The following is a 17,222-nucleotide window of genomic DNA, read 5'->3' as shown; positions in this document are numbered from 1 at the left end:
TGCTTTTTCCTGCAGATGTACTGCTCTGGGGAACATAAAGAGCCAGGAGGACCCTGGAAATGGTAATTTGTCTCTAAGCCAGGTCTCAGAAAGTGTTCTAATCCAGTGCCCAACCCCACACTGTGCTTCATGCTAGGCTTGAAATGGTCAACCATGTTAAGTGCTGGTTCGTAGACTGGGTGTCTAGCTTGTAGAGGAGGCATCAGGATAAGAAAGGAAAACCCTTTTTCCTGGAGGCACTGAGCTATTTCTTACTCTGACCTACATGTCAGTTTAATGCTCCAGCAAGTCCTAAGACTTGCATGCAAAGTTGCCCTGGGGAAGATGGTATTTAAGGAGCACAGAAGCTTCTCAGCAGTGGTGAAGTGCATGAGCTTTCCCTGGCAGGAGCCTTACAGAGCCTCCTTATGCTAGCTGGAAACTGCAGTGCGGGCGGAGCAGCGGCCTCCTGCCTCCCCTGCGGGGCGCAGGAAGCAGCAGCCCCGTGCAGCGGGTGGGCGACGGAGGCGATGGTCATGCAGAAGATGCCTCCTTGTGCCCGCACCAGGCAGGGACCCCGCCGGTGCTGCTGGGCTGGGATCTGAGGCGCAGCTCTGAGCCTGCTGGCTGTGCCCTGTGGGCCGTAGCTTTGCTGTGCTGCCGTGAATACTTTGTGCCTGATTCTTGTCCGTTTTGTCCACAGAATATAAAATTATTCCCAGCTTCATGGAGTGGATGAGGAGCAGAGCCTGTAAGCAGCCTGCAAAGGCGTGTGTTGCCTGAGTTAAGGGTACGCACTTTCCAGGCTTGTAAATACGCGTTTGCACAATAGTCCGTCATCGTGACCGTCAGGTCGGATCTCGCGCACAGGGCTCAGGCAGCCAGTGCTAGTGCTTAACAAGGGGAGCTCTGCTCTTCCTCGCTTCTCTGCTGTCCTCTTCCTGCGTATGTTAAACTAATTATTTTAATGAAGTGCGCTGTGTTCCCCCAGGCACCCCCGGTCTACACCCCGCTCACTGAGGCTCTCAAGTATCTTGGTAAACACCCAAGCGCTGACTCGGTCTGACAAGCTGCGGAGCAGGCAGCGAGTCTGTCCCCTTGCGCCCTGCTCGGCGGAGCTCTCCAAGGGCCGCGGGGCCGAAGAGCTGCTGCGTGGCCTGGCCTCGGGCACAGGAGAGGAGCTTGAGCGGGGAACGTCCGAGGTTTGGAAAGGTCGAGCTGGTTCCCTGGAAGGTGGTTTGGCAGGGCACAGAGGTGGTCCTGCCTCCTTAATGTGCCCGCTGCAGAGTCCCCCTCGCTCCCCATCCTTCTGCCTTGTGTGTCTGCTTTCTGTGTGCACCTGGAAGAGAGGAACGCCACTCCGTGTCTTCCTGATGTCACCTGGGTAGTATTTCAGTAAATCACTGCAAACAGTACGTGGCCCCTACATCAGCGCTGTGCCGCCGGAGGCCTTGCGGCGGTGCCGGCTGCATGGGAGGCTCAGGTGTTGGCTCGAGCTGTTCCTGCGCAGCTGATGCCTCTGCCTTGGAGGGGGGGAGACGGATGGGGTGCTGGTGAGAGATCGCTCTACCTGCTATTTGACGACAGAGTCATCACTGGGACAACGGGGCCTAATGAAGCTAGATTGCATGGTTTTACCTTGACAGATAGTTTTGAAAAATGTGGCGATTTCATTCTGTTTCTCTTATTTATCTTTATTCTGCTGCGGCGGCGGCGGGTCGGGGAGCGAGGAGCCGTGGCCCCAGGCAGCTCGGCCCGCTCGCCGTCGCGGCGTGCTGAGAGGGGGCCGCGGGAGCATCCTCTGGCCGGGCCGGGGGGCTGCGCGCGCCGCTGCCCCGGGGACAGGCTGGAGGAGCCCTGCTCCCCCCGCTCGCTCTGCGGGGCCGCAGCCCATCGGCCAACGCAGGGCGCGGGGTCGGGGTCCAGCGGTGCTCCGGGGTCTCACCGGCTGCACCGCGTTGCCAGCAAACTTCAGGAGAGGCTTCGTGCTCCTGGGACAGCACGGAGAGTCCCTGACGGAGCCGGGAGGGAAAGCCAAAAGCCTCCCCAGGTGTCTGCACAGGGCCTCCTCCGTCACGGGGCACATGTGCGGGTGGTTACAGCAAGGAGGGCTCGGGGCGGGAGCCAAACCTGCCTCCTTATAACCACCCCACCAAGGAGAGCAGCAGCAGTGGGTGCTGCTGGCAGGAGACCTGGTTTGTAGCCCAGCTGGAAAGAAAAAGGCACAGAGGGAAGATGGAGAAGGTTGGTGGGGGGATTTTTCTGCTTGTTTCAATAGCTTAATGTCTTTTTTGGCTTTCCTGCTTTGTGCCTCAGTTTACCTGTCTGAGATAGTGTTCAGCTTTGACCCCTATGTGCAGGTGGTGTGGGACACTGTGTGTGTGTGCTGTTGGGTGTCCTGGCGAGCAGGAGCCTGTCCCCTCTCCTCCCGAGAGGCATGAGGTTCCTCCTGAGTCTGTTCTGCAACAGCTGCCCTGCACGAGGCTGGGAGCGAATGTCCTTCTCTGCTCTCGTCGAACCCCGCAGGCAGCGGTTGTGCCACCTCCTTCCCCTGGTGCGTGCAGGCTGGTGCATGGGTGTGTGGGGGTCCCGTGGGGCTCGTCCTGCCCCTCGCTGCCGGAGCCCTCGTTGCAGGTGCTGTTAAGCATGACAGTTACTATCAAAAAACCTGATGTTTCCATTTTTGTTCCCCCACACCTGTGTGTTCCCCTGTGATGATTTAGAGTCGAAAGTCTGTGCTCTGACACTGAAAGAGGGTTCCCAAGATAAAATAATCTCTGCCAGCAGATGAAGTGACAGAAGCCCCATTAACAGCAGCATATGCCTGAAAACACACACATACTGAGAGGGAGGAAGATGCGGGGTGGAGGGGGGAGCGAGAGCAGCAGCCCACGGAAGGGGGGGGGGAATGAAATCGCTGGTAATTACTCTGCTGCCATTGGGACGTTCCTTGCTAATTTACAGCATTAGTGGAATCGGGATGTGATTCTTCCTCCTGAGCCCGGGCAGGGCTGTCCCCTGATGCAGGCAGCCGTAATTATCCACGTTTAACTGAGGGCTTGTAAAATCTATTTGTCTAGCAGAATGTGAGTATAATTGCTGTGAATTAAATAAGGATGCAGTTGTGGCTGGAGCAGGACCTCCTGCGATGGAGAGTGGAGCAAGTTCTGCCTCCCCCGGGCTGCTCCCCGGCGCAGCCCGCGCGGGCGGAGAGCTGCTAGCCTTTGTCTCCCGCTTCCTGGCGCCGGGGAGGATTCCTGGGGTTTCTGCGCATCGCTGCGTCCCCAGCACAAACCTTTGCTCTCTCTCTTTCAAGTGGCAGGTCTGATTGGAGCGGATTTGCTGACCGGAGCCAGGCGACCTGTGAGTATTCCCCGCAGTCGGCTGCTTTTCCCCCTTCTCTTTCGGCTTTGGTCTTGGGGCCGGAGGCTGCCCCTTGGATTATTTTACTTTGCAAACGCGTTACCAGAACTCTGCCCCTGCATGCGACTGGTTTGTCGGAGCGTTCTCCAAGCAGCAGGTCGGCGCGCTGAAGTTTTTCCCTTAGTAGCCTGCCTGCAAACCGAGAAGACTCCCGTCGGTGGGGACGAGCCGCTGGCTGGCTCCGTCTCGCTGCGCGCCCGCCCGGCCTCGTGCCGCTGAGCGGCGCCCGTGCCCGGGGCATCGCGCTGCGGGGAGCGTGCCGGCTCGGCCGGGGCTTGGAGCTGGCGCTCGGCCGCCCTGCCGGGGCGGCATCGCGGTGCCGCGGGGCAGGACCGGCGGGCGGGCGCCGGAGCCGTCTCCCGGCGCGGTGCCCCCAGCCTCCGCGGCCCGGGGGCTCCCCGGTCTGGGCGCGAAACCTCCCGCCGTCCTGGCTCGGCTGCTTTTCCCTGCTGAGGCCTCCCCAAGGCAAGTCCCCAGCGATGTTTTTAAGGCCTTTGGAGGTTTTTCTCCCCCCCTCCGCCCACGCCTTTGCCGTATCTGAGGGGCTGTCTGCTCTCCGCCCGTGGCGGCGGTAACGAACCGCTGAGACGAGGAAATGTAGCCTGGGCGACAAGTGCTTCATCTGTCCCCTTGTCCCACGTACGCTCGCTGGCTGGGGAGAGGTGTTTTGGGAGCTTCCCGCTGGGAAGGCAGCGCTGGCAGGAGCGCGGGTCGCGGGGGCGACCGATTGCTCCTCGCTGGTGCCTTCCCCGCCAGCGCCCCGGGCCGGATGCTGCAAGTCCGTCAGCCGCGTTACTGCGGTGATAGCCGTGGTCGACACGCACCGCTCGCGCGGCTGACGTGCTTCCTGTAGCCACGCGCTGCGCTCGCAGGGCGAGCGAGGAGCGCCTGCGAGTCCGAGGTAGCTTGTTTCTGTGTACAGCATGATCTGGGCGCTGGGACCGGTCTTGGCATCCCTGCTTGAAAAACAGTGTTGAAATGGAAAGCGCTCAGGAAGGAGCTACAAAAATGATTCAAGAGCTGGGAAATCTGCTTTACTGTGAGAGGCGTAACCAAAGTAGGAACTTTTTATCCAAGAGAAGTTTAAGAGATGACTTTGCAATATGGGTAGTTTGAGGCTGCGAACAAGAGATTTTTGCGAGTGCAGAGCTCTTTAATTTAGCAGGAGAAAAGGCATGACAAGATCCAGGCAGAGAAAGCTCGAGCTAGACAAATTCTGACTAGAAATCAAGTGCATATTTTTTTACAGGGAAGGTAATTAACCATTGGAACAGCTTAAGCCTGTGGGGGATTCTCCATCACTTGACATCTTTGGATCAAGCCCGGACCTCTGTCTAACAGAGGCATCGTAGCTTGAACGAAGGCGGTGTTATAGCATGGCGGTCTCTGGCCTGTGTTGCTCAGGCGCTGTGCTAACTGGCTTTAATGGTCTGTCTAGCCTTAAGCTGTAATAAGTAATAATGTTCAGTGTTTATACTTGGGGCTAGGTTAATATTTAGGTTATGGTAGGAGAAATGGAGCACTAAAGAACTTGGAAATGGGAATCAACAGAGCTTGAATTTATAGAGAAGGAATCTTGTTTTCTTTGGGGATTTCTAGAAGAAGGAGGCGTGCTAAAATCTCCCTCAAACACGAGGTAAGAGGCGAGAGAATACCTCAGGCTCTTGTAAGGATTTTGCTCTCAGGCCACCCTGGAAGTCTCTGATGGAAACAAAGTCTGGCTGAGGGCTAGTTCCCAGAGAGGTTTCAGGCTTGTGTGTCTCTTCTGCTGCACTCTACTTATGCTTCTTGCTCCCTTTTTCCATCCTAAGTTCTCTTATTTAGGCTAATCAGTCCCCATCTGTTCAGTGTTTGTTGTAAGCTGTGATTTCTGCACCCTCCTTTGCTCCTGTTGGTCTCCTTTGAGCTCTTCCCCAGCTGGCTCAGGTCTTCTGAGATGCAGTGTCTGAAGCTGGACTCAGCCCTGTAGCCGAAGGGCAGCCGGTAACGGGCAGCAGAGTTGCTCTGCAGGTCTTGCAGTGATGCTTCCTTCATGCCCCCCAGTATGGTGTTCACCGTTCTTCAAAACAGCGTACCAGCGCTTGCTCCTTTTTCTTCGGTGTTCCACAGTACGTTCTCCTTCCTCCTCCTCTCCTGAGAGCGGAGGCTGCCCTTACCCAGGTGTCCCCCTCCCGCATGGGTGCGGGTTGTTATTCCTGCCTGCAGCAGAACAGCCTTTACCTCTCCCCTCCAAGTCATTCCCCTGCTCTAGTTTGGTGTCAGCTGGAAATTTAGGAAAACTCTTTCTGTACTCACTTGTGAAAATATAGCGTAGTCTCCAACACACTGGAAGACAGATCTGATCATGGTTTCCCAGCCAGCTTTGTGCCCACACTGTAATGCTTTTGGCTAGACCATGCTTCTCTGCTTTATTTATGAGTGTCATGTGATAGAGTATCAAAAGCTTTCCGAAAGTCAAAACAAGTGGTGTTTCCTGGATCAACAGACCCAGTTATCCTCTGGGAGAACGAAATTAGATTGGGGTGATGTAATTTGTTCTGAACAAATTGGTATGTTGGCTGTTACTTCAGTGGCCACTCACAAGGTCTGTTATTAATCCTGACCTGGCTCCCTGTGGACACATGGGCAGATGTCTGTCCTGCAGCCCACCCGCGTGGAGCATCCTCACCCGCATCCCTGGTGGGGCCAGGGTGGCCTGGGGCCCGGGGCGCTGCGAGGACTGACCACCGCGTCCAGCTTACCGCACAGCAAGGGTGAAGCATGTTGTCGGGAGAGCGGACAGGACATTTGCCCAGCGTGCGTTGATACGGTTCCCAGTGCCGTCCATCTGGTCCTTCGTGTCAGCGTGAAACTGGTGCAGACCTAGCAGAGCGGTTGTCGTGGGCTGGGGCCAGCCTGCTCGGGGGAACCTTCCACCTGCTTCAGGCCTGACGGGGGACGCAAGCTTGCGCTTGATGGCAGGCGCTGCCCCGCGCGCGCGTCGCTGCCAGGACCTCAGCTGGCATCTGGCACCGTACTGCTGGCTGCCGGCGTCCTGGGTCACCGGTCCTGACCGAGGAGCAGGGCTGCAAGCAGAGATCGGGTCAGACTCTGCAATGGGACCATGTTCCCAGGTCTCCAAACGCTCTCGGATATTTGCCTGATCTCTCCTCTGCTCAGAGTCCGAATCCTGTGTCGGAAAGGAGGGGGAATAGGAAATGGCCGCAAATGGCTGCGTTCACACAGGGCTGAAGCTTTCGCTTCCGGGCCTGCTGCTACACGCAGAGGAGACGTCGCCGTTAAACAGGATTTCTGGTGTTGCTCAGTGAGATGGGCACTTGTTGCACCCCTTGGCAGGGGGGCAGCGTGGCCCGTCTTCTCTTGTCTGTGGTGCCCGTCCTACGTCGGTGGGTTGCTCAGCACGAGGGGATGAGGCAGGGAAGCTGCAGCAGGAGTTGCACTGGCCTTCGCGTTTGGAGCACAAAGGGCTATTGATGCGAAGGCGGACGTAGCCCCTGCCCCAGAGCATCGCCGTCTCCGGGCGGGCAGGGGGGACGGGGCTGCGCGAGCTCTGCGGGGCCGGAGGGAGCGCGTGGGGCTGGTCTCGGCTCAGCCCTCGGCCGGGGGGAGACGTCGCTGCCCGTGGCCGCGCCGGTTTCGTACCGAGACGACTTTCTGCGATCGAGAGCCGCTGCTGACTTTCCTGGCTGCAGAAAAGGGGAGAAAATAGGAAGCGTGGCGCGGGAAGGGTTAAAGCAGAAAGATTTTACCCTGTGGCATAAACACTACAGAATGCGTGTTTGCCTTCATTTGCATATTGAAATATATCCTAAAGGCCCTTCGTTTGGAAAGTTCTGTTTTTTACTGTCTTCCTATAGAAGGGAGGAAATTATTCATAATTAAAAAGTAATAATAATGTGGAATGAAGGAACCCAGCTGTATAATACCCAGCACAAAAGGGGGAGCGTGGGGAATCTATTTTTAATGGTTTCCACAGCAACAGCGATTTTGTTTACAGTGATTTTCCTCCTGTGCTGTGAGGCTGTTCCCGATCTACATTTATAAGAAGCTCGTGCATGGAAGGTCCGTCGCTGGAGGGTGCTCGGGGCCCCTGGGGAGGCGCTGAGAAGGTGAGGGCCGGCGGATGGGGCCGCGAGCGAGCGGAGCTCGGCGGGCGTCTGCTGCGCGATGTGCCCCGCGCAGCGCTGCCGGGCCCTCGCGGCCCCGACCCGCAGCGGCCCCCGGCGGGTCCTGGGCTGGGCTGGTGCAGCTCTGATGGTCGCGCTGCGGCGGCGTGATGCAGGGAAACGTCCGCTAAAGACCGAGCCTAAGGCTTTCAGGTTTATAGCTGCCTCGAGGAGTTGGATTGTGACCCTGCCGGCTGGCACGCGAAGCCGGTGGCGCTGTGAACCTCTGCGCCCGTGCACCTGCTTGGTTCTGCCTCGCAGCACCGATGCCATCGAGGTTGGCTCGTGACGACGGCCGAGCGCGAACGCCGCGGCTGCTCCGGTGACGGAGGAGTGGGAGCTGCCCGCTCTGGAGGCACCGGCGGGCGTGCTGATTTTCCAAGGGAATCCGCCGCTGGACTTGCACCTCCGCGCGAGGCTGCCCGCTTTGCGCTGGTAGGATGGGTGTCGCATCTGGACTGCGCGCAGGAAGGAGGGCTGCGTCCCACCAGCCCACGGTGCTGTGCAAAAGGGAGTTCTTGGTGTTTGCTGGCGGCTTTTATTTGCTTTAACCAAAAGTGATGCCCGAATCGGCTTCCCTGGTGCACCTGGGACTTGGCGTCTGGGGAGCGTGCCTGGCCGTGGTGCTGGGCAGAGGAGGACCTCGTCCCCTGCTGCCCCAGCGCCCCTGGGGCTGGGCCGTGCTCCTGGCCGGCCGGTCAACAGCTGCTCTCCGGACACACAAGCGGACAGAGAAATCCTGTGCTGATTTGAATCTCCGCTGCTTTAGCCTCACACCCTTTTGAGAGGGTCCGTATGTTATCGTTGCAGTATAAATAATGGAGCAGAGGAGAAGCTGATTGTTGGAGAGCTCTTTAATCTGGCAGGCACAGGCATAACAAGATCCAGTAGCTGGAAATTGAAACTTGCCTGATAGGTACGGGTTTTAACAAGGGCTAATAGACCAGTGGAGCAATTTTCTGAGAGCTCATTGCATTCTTAGGCGCTGGGTCTTTCCCTCTGTGGCTTCCTATAACAGACGTGAAGTAGTTTAACCACGAGCTGTTTCAATTGTTGCAGGAATAGCTCATCTCTCCGGGCAAAGAGCTCTGGCCTGGGTTAAGTGAGGTCGAATGAGGTTGGCCTCTCTTGAAACCTGCACAGGGATGCTCTTTCTCTGGAAGGATAGAGATGCGGATAAGGGCTCTCCTCCTTTTTTGGGTTCCTTCCCATTTTTTCTCGGGGGAGGGGGGGTGGTGCTGAATAGTTCTAACCCTGTGCCTGTCCCCAGGTGCTTTCGACATCCATGTCCTTAGAAAATATAGCTCAGCTCTCGAAAGCCATGGCAAACATGCCAGCCCCAAGGCACCTGGGCCAGCACGGGCTGTCAGTTCTGCTTTCGCTCTGCGCAGCCAAGTACGTGAGGATGCCCGTCAGGAACATCTTCGTTTAGGGATGTTTATTAGGGATGAAGAGGGGATTTAATGATGAGAGAAACAGAAAAATAAATGTACATCCTCTGCTGGCTTCCCTGGGGTACCCTGAACATCCGGGTCGGTTTTGCCTTGATTGCAGGCTTATTTTATAGGTAGAAAGCAGGACTGCCTCTTACTAAGTGATGTGGTCTCAAGCAGTGAGTCTGGGCCTAAACCACACAAGAGGAGGTAAAGCTCAGTTCTGGTTAATGGCATTTCTGATCGCTCTTCCAGAGCAGGGAACAAATTGGTGATGAAGGCAGGGCTGTCTCGGGAAGGGTGTTGGCCCTTCCAGATGCAAGGCTCGCTCTGGGTTGGTTGGTGAGGAGCTGCTGCCCTGAGATCAGCTCCCTTTATGAACCAATAAAAGGAGGTTTTTATCACCTGTTCCAGCTAATTTTCTGTGGTTTCTAATGGCTTTGGGAAGCAGGTAATTGCAGCGATCGCATTACATGTGTAGGCATTAAAGGGAATTGAGGGGACTGTTTGTTAATTAGCTGTACTTGTGTGGAACCTGAAACATATTAACCTTTATATAATCCCAAACTATTAGGGATGAAGAAGGGATTTAATGATGGGAGAAACAGAAAAACAAAAAGCAATTAGGGCTCTTTTTCCCAGCGTTGCTGGCGGTCTGGAGCTGGAGAGGGAAAGGGTAGCTCGGCAGAGCCGCACCGACCAGGTACGGTTCAGAAGTTGGGGACACGGGAGGAGCGAGAGTCCTGCACGGGGCGGCTGAGCATCCTCTGCGGGGTCTGGAGTCACCGAGGGCGGGTGCAAACTCATGTGGCAGAAGCCTCCCTGGGAGGGAGGAAGAGCAGGGACAGCAGGGTACCTGCTTAACCTCCTGGTGAGCTCCCCCCTTCCCAGCTTTGCAGCAGCCGAGCCCGGAATCGGCTCCCCCTCCCCGCTGCCGCGCCGACCGGCGCGCGTGCCTGAGAAGCGCGGTCTCCTCTCCTGTGGACTTGCCCGACTCTTTGCAGCAGCTCTGCAAACGTCGAGGTCTGAACGTTCTCCCTGGCTTTAAGGTCCGCTCGGCGCTAGCCCCGGGCGCGGGGATGCGCTGGTGCAAAGGCCCGTAGCCCGCCAGCTGCCTGCGAGCCGCGTGCGCTAGGTCAGGCAGCGCCAGCCGCCCTTCCCAGCCCTGGGATGGCCGTGGTGTGGCCCACGTAAAACAAGGAGTAACGCTGGTCCGGAGCCGCAGAGGAAAAATATTCTTCGGAGCTGCCCCGCGGTTGTGTCCGTGACCAAGTTAAACATCAGCCCAGTGCTTTAGGCGCAGCTCACTTAGACGTTAGCGACGAGGTGCTGCAGCCTCTCTGCGCGCTCCCTCTGCCTCGTCCTCGGGCAGCACAGGGCGCGCAACACCTGCATCGCCTGGCGCAGGCGACAGGTCTCCCCAAATCCTGCCGCAGCTCTCCAGAAGGTTTGCTTCTGGGGAGCTGGTTAAAAACACTGGAAACATATCCTGCTCCTGTATTCCCTTGCGAATTCTTGGAGATGCTTTTGGATGCTGCTGGGGGACAGCACTGAGGTCCAGCTGCCAGCTGGGCTCTGCCGAGGCCCTGGAAGGCCCCGTCGAGTTTGCTGGGCACATGCTGAATCGTGCAGGCTCGCGGGAGGGCTGGAGGAAGCACGAGCAGAGGGAAGGGGTGTGCTGGAGGCCTTCGGACAGTGCGCGGGATCGTAGCCAGCTGGGCAGTGAAAGGTGCGTGTACCTCCCCAGAGGGGGTGAGAAGAGCCAGCAGGGCTGTGGTCACGGGATCCCGGCGGAAAGACCTCGGAGGGAGCTGAAATCTGGAGCTTCAGGAAAGTATAAATACTGTTTCTATGGCAACGGTTCAACATAAACTCTATCCTTCCTGATTACTGAGCTAAGGATATTCCAAATCGGTCTTGGGCTGCTCCCCCCCGTGGCAAAACCCTTGAGTTGTTGGTTATTTTTCACGTCCTTTGCAGAAGGAGCGGGGCAGGCATTTGGAGTGTGTGCAGGTGCCGTTCCGCGGAGGTGAACCGAGGTGCCACCACAGCTGGGATGGGAAGAGCCTCATTAACCCTTCTGTTATTTCTAGGAGCCTGGAGGCCAGACACTGGCTTCTCCAGAGATCACCCTGTTTAATCTGTCTCTGCTCGGGTTGCACAGAAGTGGGACAGGTTTTTTGCCCAATCCTGTTGCCTGTGGCACAGGGCATCTGCTGACAGCTCTCCATAATTGGATGGCATTTTCCTGCTGCCCTTGAGGGGCCTCAGCCCTCAACAGAGCCTAGGAACCACTCGCGGGATTCCTGGTGCTTGCACATCTGCCTGGCAGCCTGTTAACGCCTTCTTTCTCTGTTCAACACATGCAGAGCTGTAGATGTTTTCCCCTGGGGAGAGCCCTGGTTGCCTGTCTGTGCACAGTAGTAGCACTTACTGTGACTATCATGTCACCTCCTGCCCCAAATTGTCAGAGCCTGGCTGGGTGCATGAAGACACTAAGACAGCTCCACTTTCCTGCTGGGAGCCTTGGTGCCTTCTCCTGCAATCGTTAATATCCATCAGCATCATGCAAACAAACTCCCCGCTCCATTTATTCCACCCAGCTCCCGATTTAATTAGGTTTTCCAGTTTTCTGCTTGTCCTGGGCCGATCACTCCTTAAAACAGTGGAGAATTAATTTGCACCTGCTGTCAGAAAGCGTCTCTCCCCAGTTAGAAAAATAATTAAGCCATCATCACACATCAGGGGTAATGAATCACTGCATTCCGTTCCCTTCACAGGTCGTTTGTTTCCTTCCACACTGGCAAAGAAGGTGCAAACTAAATGTGAGCAGCTGCCAAGTTATCCCTATTCCCTCCCTGTCTCACCCTCTGCCCAATTTCATTGGAGCTCCATGGATTTTCCAGCCAAGTTGGGGTCTGGCTTTTTGGAAAGGTCCGCGGCAGGCAAGCGAGTGGGGTTTCTTGGGTAGCCCCAAGGATGAGAAGACACGTTTGTTCCTTTCCGCTGCCCTGGGTACGCGTGTGCGGAAGAGATGGGATGAGCTCAGGTTGCTTGCACGCCTCCCCAGCATGGCCCCAGTCCTGCAGGGGAAAGGAGCTCGGTCTAGGCTTAATGCTTGCACCACATCTTAGAGCAAGCAATTTTGTGTTGTCAGCACCCATGCTGGCAAAGGGCATGCAGACTGCAAATGAACAGTGGGCCTACCTAAGGTGGGGGGGTCTCTAGCTTGCATTTTAACCACTAAATCTGCATGCGACTTCCTGCACGTTGCAGGGAAAAATGACGACTGCCGTGCCATGTGCATCAGGAGGGCTGGAACCCTACGCTTGGTAGCGCTGCTCCTTCTGATCCCTCCCATGTGGGTTGTCTCTGTGCTGCTTGGCTCCTGTACAGAAAGGCAGGCTGGGTCCTTCATCAGCATACCCTGAACGTTGCAGGAACTCATGGTCAGAGTGAAAAAATCTCCTCTTTCTGGAGGGTGTAAAACTTAGAGCTAGGTGCTTTCATAGCTGACTGCCTGATCCCCTGAGTTGCACTGATTCAGGTTGGTTGGAGGGTTGAAATACGTCTGGTACCAGGCTTCTGGGTAACTGATTTAAAATGCGGACAAGGGAGAATAATTCATGTCATATGTCAATAATAATATACCAGCGCGGCAATGAAAGTTAGTAGAAGGAAAGGGGGGATGATGTTACAGAAGCCGGTGTCTGGGAGTGTTTTAGCTGCATATTAAGTGACAGAGCTGTAAAGCCCAACGTGGCAGGGACACGGGTACTTCCTAGCCACAGAGCTTGCTCAGTGTCTGCGCTGGGAAAGGAGCTGCTGCTCGAGAAAGCATGTTTCAGTTGTTGAGGCTGGACGTGCTGTAATGCTAGGGGGAAAGCAATGTGATCTGTCTTTAGGGTAAGAATGTGGTAAATGGCCGTATGTTTGCAGGGTGCGTCATATTTACCAGCTGGGGTTTAGACAAGCCCCTAGATTTGGGGTCAGGAGGAAATTTTCCTCTAGGTCAGATCAGCAGGGACCGCAGGAGATTTTGTCCTTCTCTGCAGTGCAGGTGGGTTCTGCTTTCTGTGATCAAATGAGGACTTCAAGGAACCTTTTCCAGGATAGTGATGGTACCTTGGTTCCAGTCCCCCTGCCTGTGCCATGGTGCACTTGAGCCTTTTTGCCTCTTAATCCACATCATGAGTTTTGGCCCTGGCAAGCCTGTGGGCCCATGGTGCAGCAGGGAGAGGATGCTGCTGTGTGTGAGCTGTGGCCTGTGATGGAGGGTGAGGGGAGACACGCACACACGCTTGGGTAGGTACCAGGTCACTCTGTGCACCTTCCTTAGAGCAGAGTTCTTGTATTAGCCTCCTTTCTTTGATAGACACATTTTTGTCTATTTTTGAGGGTAACCATGTGCACCAGGAGTGCCTGAGCTGAGAGCCGTTGAGCTCGGAGAAGTTTCCTTGCATTCGGATGAAGCAGAAATTTCTGAGTGTGCTGCACAGACGGCACCTTTCTCACTGTCCCATTTTGCAAGTGCCAGGCTGACGTGTTCCCCTCTTCCTTGCAGTAAGTTGATCTGTCACTTCACATATGGGAAGTATTTGGGGGAATGAGGGTGTGACAGTTGTATCAAGGGCAGGAAAGGACCAGGAAGGTGCGGTGTGCTTTTTGCACAGCACCCAGGGCTGTTCTGAACTCGGCTCCCCGTCGATCCTGGCTGTTCCCTGGGGACTCGTCCCTCCTGCTGTTTGCTCTCTGAGCAGTTAGCTCTGCCTGTGGTTAGTGGCATTCCCAGGTCTGCAGGGACCCTGATGTGGATGAATGTGTGTAAGACTGAGGCCAGCAGACTCGTTCCACTTGTAACCACCACCCCATCTGGTCCCATGTCATCTGCAATGAATCTTCTCTACGCGTCGCAGTTCCTGAATGCTGGGGTTTGGGGAGGGAAGGTTACTGGCTAAGCTTTTCTAATGGAAATGCTCCTTGGTAGCAAAGTGCTGAAGACATTTCGGGAGTTCTGCCTTCACCCTGGTGAAAAGTGCTGGTGAACACGCTGGTTACGCAGTGCACGTTAGCTCCTGTTTTGTGGATTCAGTGAATGGAGATGAAATGCTTTCCTTTGCCGATTTGTGCTCACACCTGCTCACATGAAAGCCCAGTGCCCACTTCAGTGCCAGCTGATTAAATTAAAGTCCTAGTGAGTTTGAATAATTTTCCCTGTGAAATGTGGCAGATGGCCTCCATTAGGCGTCTGCTCCCAGCATCTGCCAGGATGTGATCAACCCCTCTTTGGAAAATGCACAAAAGGGAGTGGAAGTGGAGAGACCTGGGAATGGGAGCTGGTCCCTTTATCCATAAAGCAGGAATCAAATAATTCTTTTCGGAAGCAACCGGTGTTCTGGAGGAGCAGCGCCCATGCACCTCTCCAGCCCCTCGGTGCGCCCGCCGCTGTACCCAGCGACGGCGGGAGGAGGAGGAGGGATGAGGCTGTGACTTCTGGCACAGCCGTGCAGGTCGTCCAAGGGTAAGCAGCAAGTTCTGGCCATCTCCCACCTCTCCTGGTGCCTGGGATCTCTGGGAGCCGTGGCAGCAGGGAGCCCCGCTCAGGCCTCAGCTCCAGCAGAGCCGAGGTGAGCTAGTCCAGGGATGCAAGAGGTGAGCCCAGCCGCCCCTAAAAGGGGAGCGTGGTTCCCAGTCCCCCCTTCCCCTGGGTTCCCGGCCCCTTTCTCCTCCGCCCTGGGAGTTTGCCAGGGGGTTTCTTGCAGCTCAGCAGCTCCCCTGCACCAGGACATCCGGAGAGCGCTGCGGGGGGCTGGCTGTGCTTGGGGAGCTGGCAGGTGTTTGCTCCAAGCCTGTCCGGTCCCAGGCCCGTGAATACAACCTGCTCTGAGCCCTGAAAGCCCTCTCACGCTGAGTCTCCCTATGTTCCCTATTGCAGAAGGCATCTGGCACATGCGCGATCATCTGGGATGCAACTGTGCGCGTGTTCTTCCACATTATGGTCTGCCTGTAAAAGGTGAAGGACACGGGGTGCGGGGAGTGGTGTACGCGTCGGAGTATCCCGTCTCCGGACGCCGTACCCACAAAGCGATGGGGCCTTGGAGGGGGGTGGCGACAGGCTTCGGTCCTGTGTGCCGGGACCCCTCTGTGATAGGCAGAGCCTTTGGTGCTGGGAACAGGACGTGCGAAAGAAGGGGCTGAAGCTGTCACCAGGAGGGGACTGGTTGTTCCTCCCTGGGAAGGGCGTCAGCAGCAGGACCCGCTGGTCCGGGCAGCGTCCCCTGAGCCGGCGCCTCGCGGCTGCAGGGTGACGGCCCCGGGGGCGGCTGGTGGAGAGCGGATTTGGGGTGGGAGGTGGTGGCAGTGGCTCTCCCTCCGCAGGGCTGGTTGCCAGCAGATGGCAGCTGCAGCCCGCGCGCGGCCGGGGCGCGAGGGCTCGGCCGGGGCTCCCACCCGGGGCGCAGCGGGGCCGCAGCAGCTCGGTGCCGCCCGGCCGGGGGCAAAGCCAGGGCGTCGGCGAGGAGCATCCGAAGGGTCTCGGGAGCGCGATGCGAGATGCGTGGTCTTGTGCAGACCTCCGCAGCTGGCCCTCGCTGCGGCTGGGCCGCTCTTCTGCGGCGTTGCCCGCGGTCGCCCGCTTTGGGCGCTGCTGGGGGACGGCGTTTGCTATCCGGCCTTCCTGGGGGGGGCAGCCCGCGGGGTGGGCAGCAGGGCCCGTCGGCGCCGAGCGCCCCGCTCCCAGGGTTCGCGCGGAGGCTCTCGTGCCGCTAGAGCGTGCTGCAGCACAGCGCAGCGCGGCGCAGCCACGCGGCACCCACCGCTGCCGGGGAAATAAATATACGGCAGAGCCCCCCCGCCCCGGGCATGTGCTGGAGTGCAGCAGTAAATCCCCTGTGGGAGCAGCAGGCGCATACAGAGAACTTCCCAAACAGCTTAAATCACCTGTGCCTATTTTTATACAGTGCGTGGGATAGCTGTGTGCTGGAGGGAGGAGAGGAAATACTGGGGCAACTGCTGACTCCAATCTGCAGGAAGGGGCAGTGGTAAACTGAAGATCAATACAAATTAAGATGGTTTCCATTGAAAAAGAGCTTAATAAAGCGAAAAGGCAATAAAGCTGTCCTCAAACGTATGCAACCACAGCAGGATGGAGCTCAGGTCTGGGAATCTGCAAATGAAACTTGTTAGGGACTGGCCGGCAGCCACGGCGAGCGGGGCTCCCTCCCGTGCGCTGTCAGCAGCAGGAGGGAGACGCTCGCCTGCCGCGTCCCTCCCCGCGTGCTGGGGGAGGGCAGGTACCTGGTACGGCTGGGAGAAGGCCCCTCCGTGGTTAGCTGCTGTTTAAATGCAGTGGAAGATGCAAATAAAAATCCACTCCCTGTCCCAGAGACCTTGCAGTAGGATCAAATGCCGTAGCCTGTGCTTGGGAGGGGAAACTGTGCTAGGGAGGAGGAGGAATTGCTCCAGGTCTCCCAGCGTGCCGGTGGCCGAGTGGAGGCTGGAAGTTGGAGGGGGGTCCAGGGAAAGCGTTTTGTGTGCTTGCCCGCTTGCGCTGGGCGTCTGCAGCTGGAGGGTGAGGCGAGGAGGATCTCTGAACCCCTCCGGCCATCCTCGCCTAGCGGGGTGGTGGGGACGTGCTGCGACCCTCTGCTGCTGTGTTTCTGCCCTTATGGTGGATAGGTGTTCTCCTTCACTTGCTAATTTAGCCATTGTCGGGTTCTTTTAATTAAATTAGCATCTTTTAATGCATTTTGTCCTGCTATCAGAGCTTAATGTCTCTTTCCAGCTGCAGGGAGCTCAGAACTCCTCCAGGGCCGTGGCGCGTGCCAAGAGCCGTGCTGGCGCGGGTGGGATGCTCAGGTGAGCCGGCAGCTGCCGGGGAGGAGCGCGGGGCATCCCCCGGGCTGCGGTCACAGGGTGCTGGGACCGAGAGGTCCCATCTGGTCATCATGTCCCGCAGGTACCTGCGAGGCTGTTGTGAGGGGGAGCGCAGGGGGCTCCGTCTCCAGCTGGTAACTGGTGTTTCTGGTAGAGGCGGAAGGGGATGGAGCGGTGCCTTGGGGGCCAGGGCTTGCAAGGTCAGGGCTGGGCTGTTCAGGGCAGCCTCAGTGCCTGCAAATTGTGGGGGTCTGCCCCCCTCTGCCATGCATGCTCCCAAGCATGCATGCTTGTGGGGGTCTGGCTGGATGCATCAGCTTCTCTATTAATGTTTTCACCCAAGCCA

The 17,222-nt window shown here is 57.1% G+C and overlaps 1 protein-coding gene across 22 annotated transcripts in view; it reads left to right on the top strand.

Moving 5' to 3' along the window:
* Positions 1-17,222, top strand: part of RBFOX3 (RNA binding fox-1 homolog 3) — a 148,018-nt gene that overhangs the window by 61,235 nt on the left and 69,561 nt on the right. For 9 of the 22 annotated variants that reach the window (XM_068913129.1, XM_068913138.1, XM_068913118.1 and 6 more), the window contains one exon: positions 3,296-3,342. The exons of 12 other annotated variants lie outside the window; for them this stretch is intronic. The gene's annotated coding sequence lies outside the window, so the exon portion shown is untranslated. Of the gene's footprint in view, positions 1-2,923; positions 3,066-3,295; positions 3,343-17,222 lie in introns of those variants that run through there. One more of the 22 variants, XM_068913122.1, reaches the window with a different exon arrangement.

This window comes from Struthio camelus, chromosome 19 (assembly GCF_040807025.1).
Source record: "Struthio camelus isolate bStrCam1 chromosome 19, bStrCam1.hap1, whole genome shotgun sequence".
NCBI classification, from domain to species: domain Eukaryota; kingdom Metazoa; phylum Chordata; class Aves; order Struthioniformes; family Struthionidae; genus Struthio; species Struthio camelus.
Note: the sequence above shows the minus strand (reverse complement) of the source record. Positions and strands in the feature narration are given on the sequence as shown.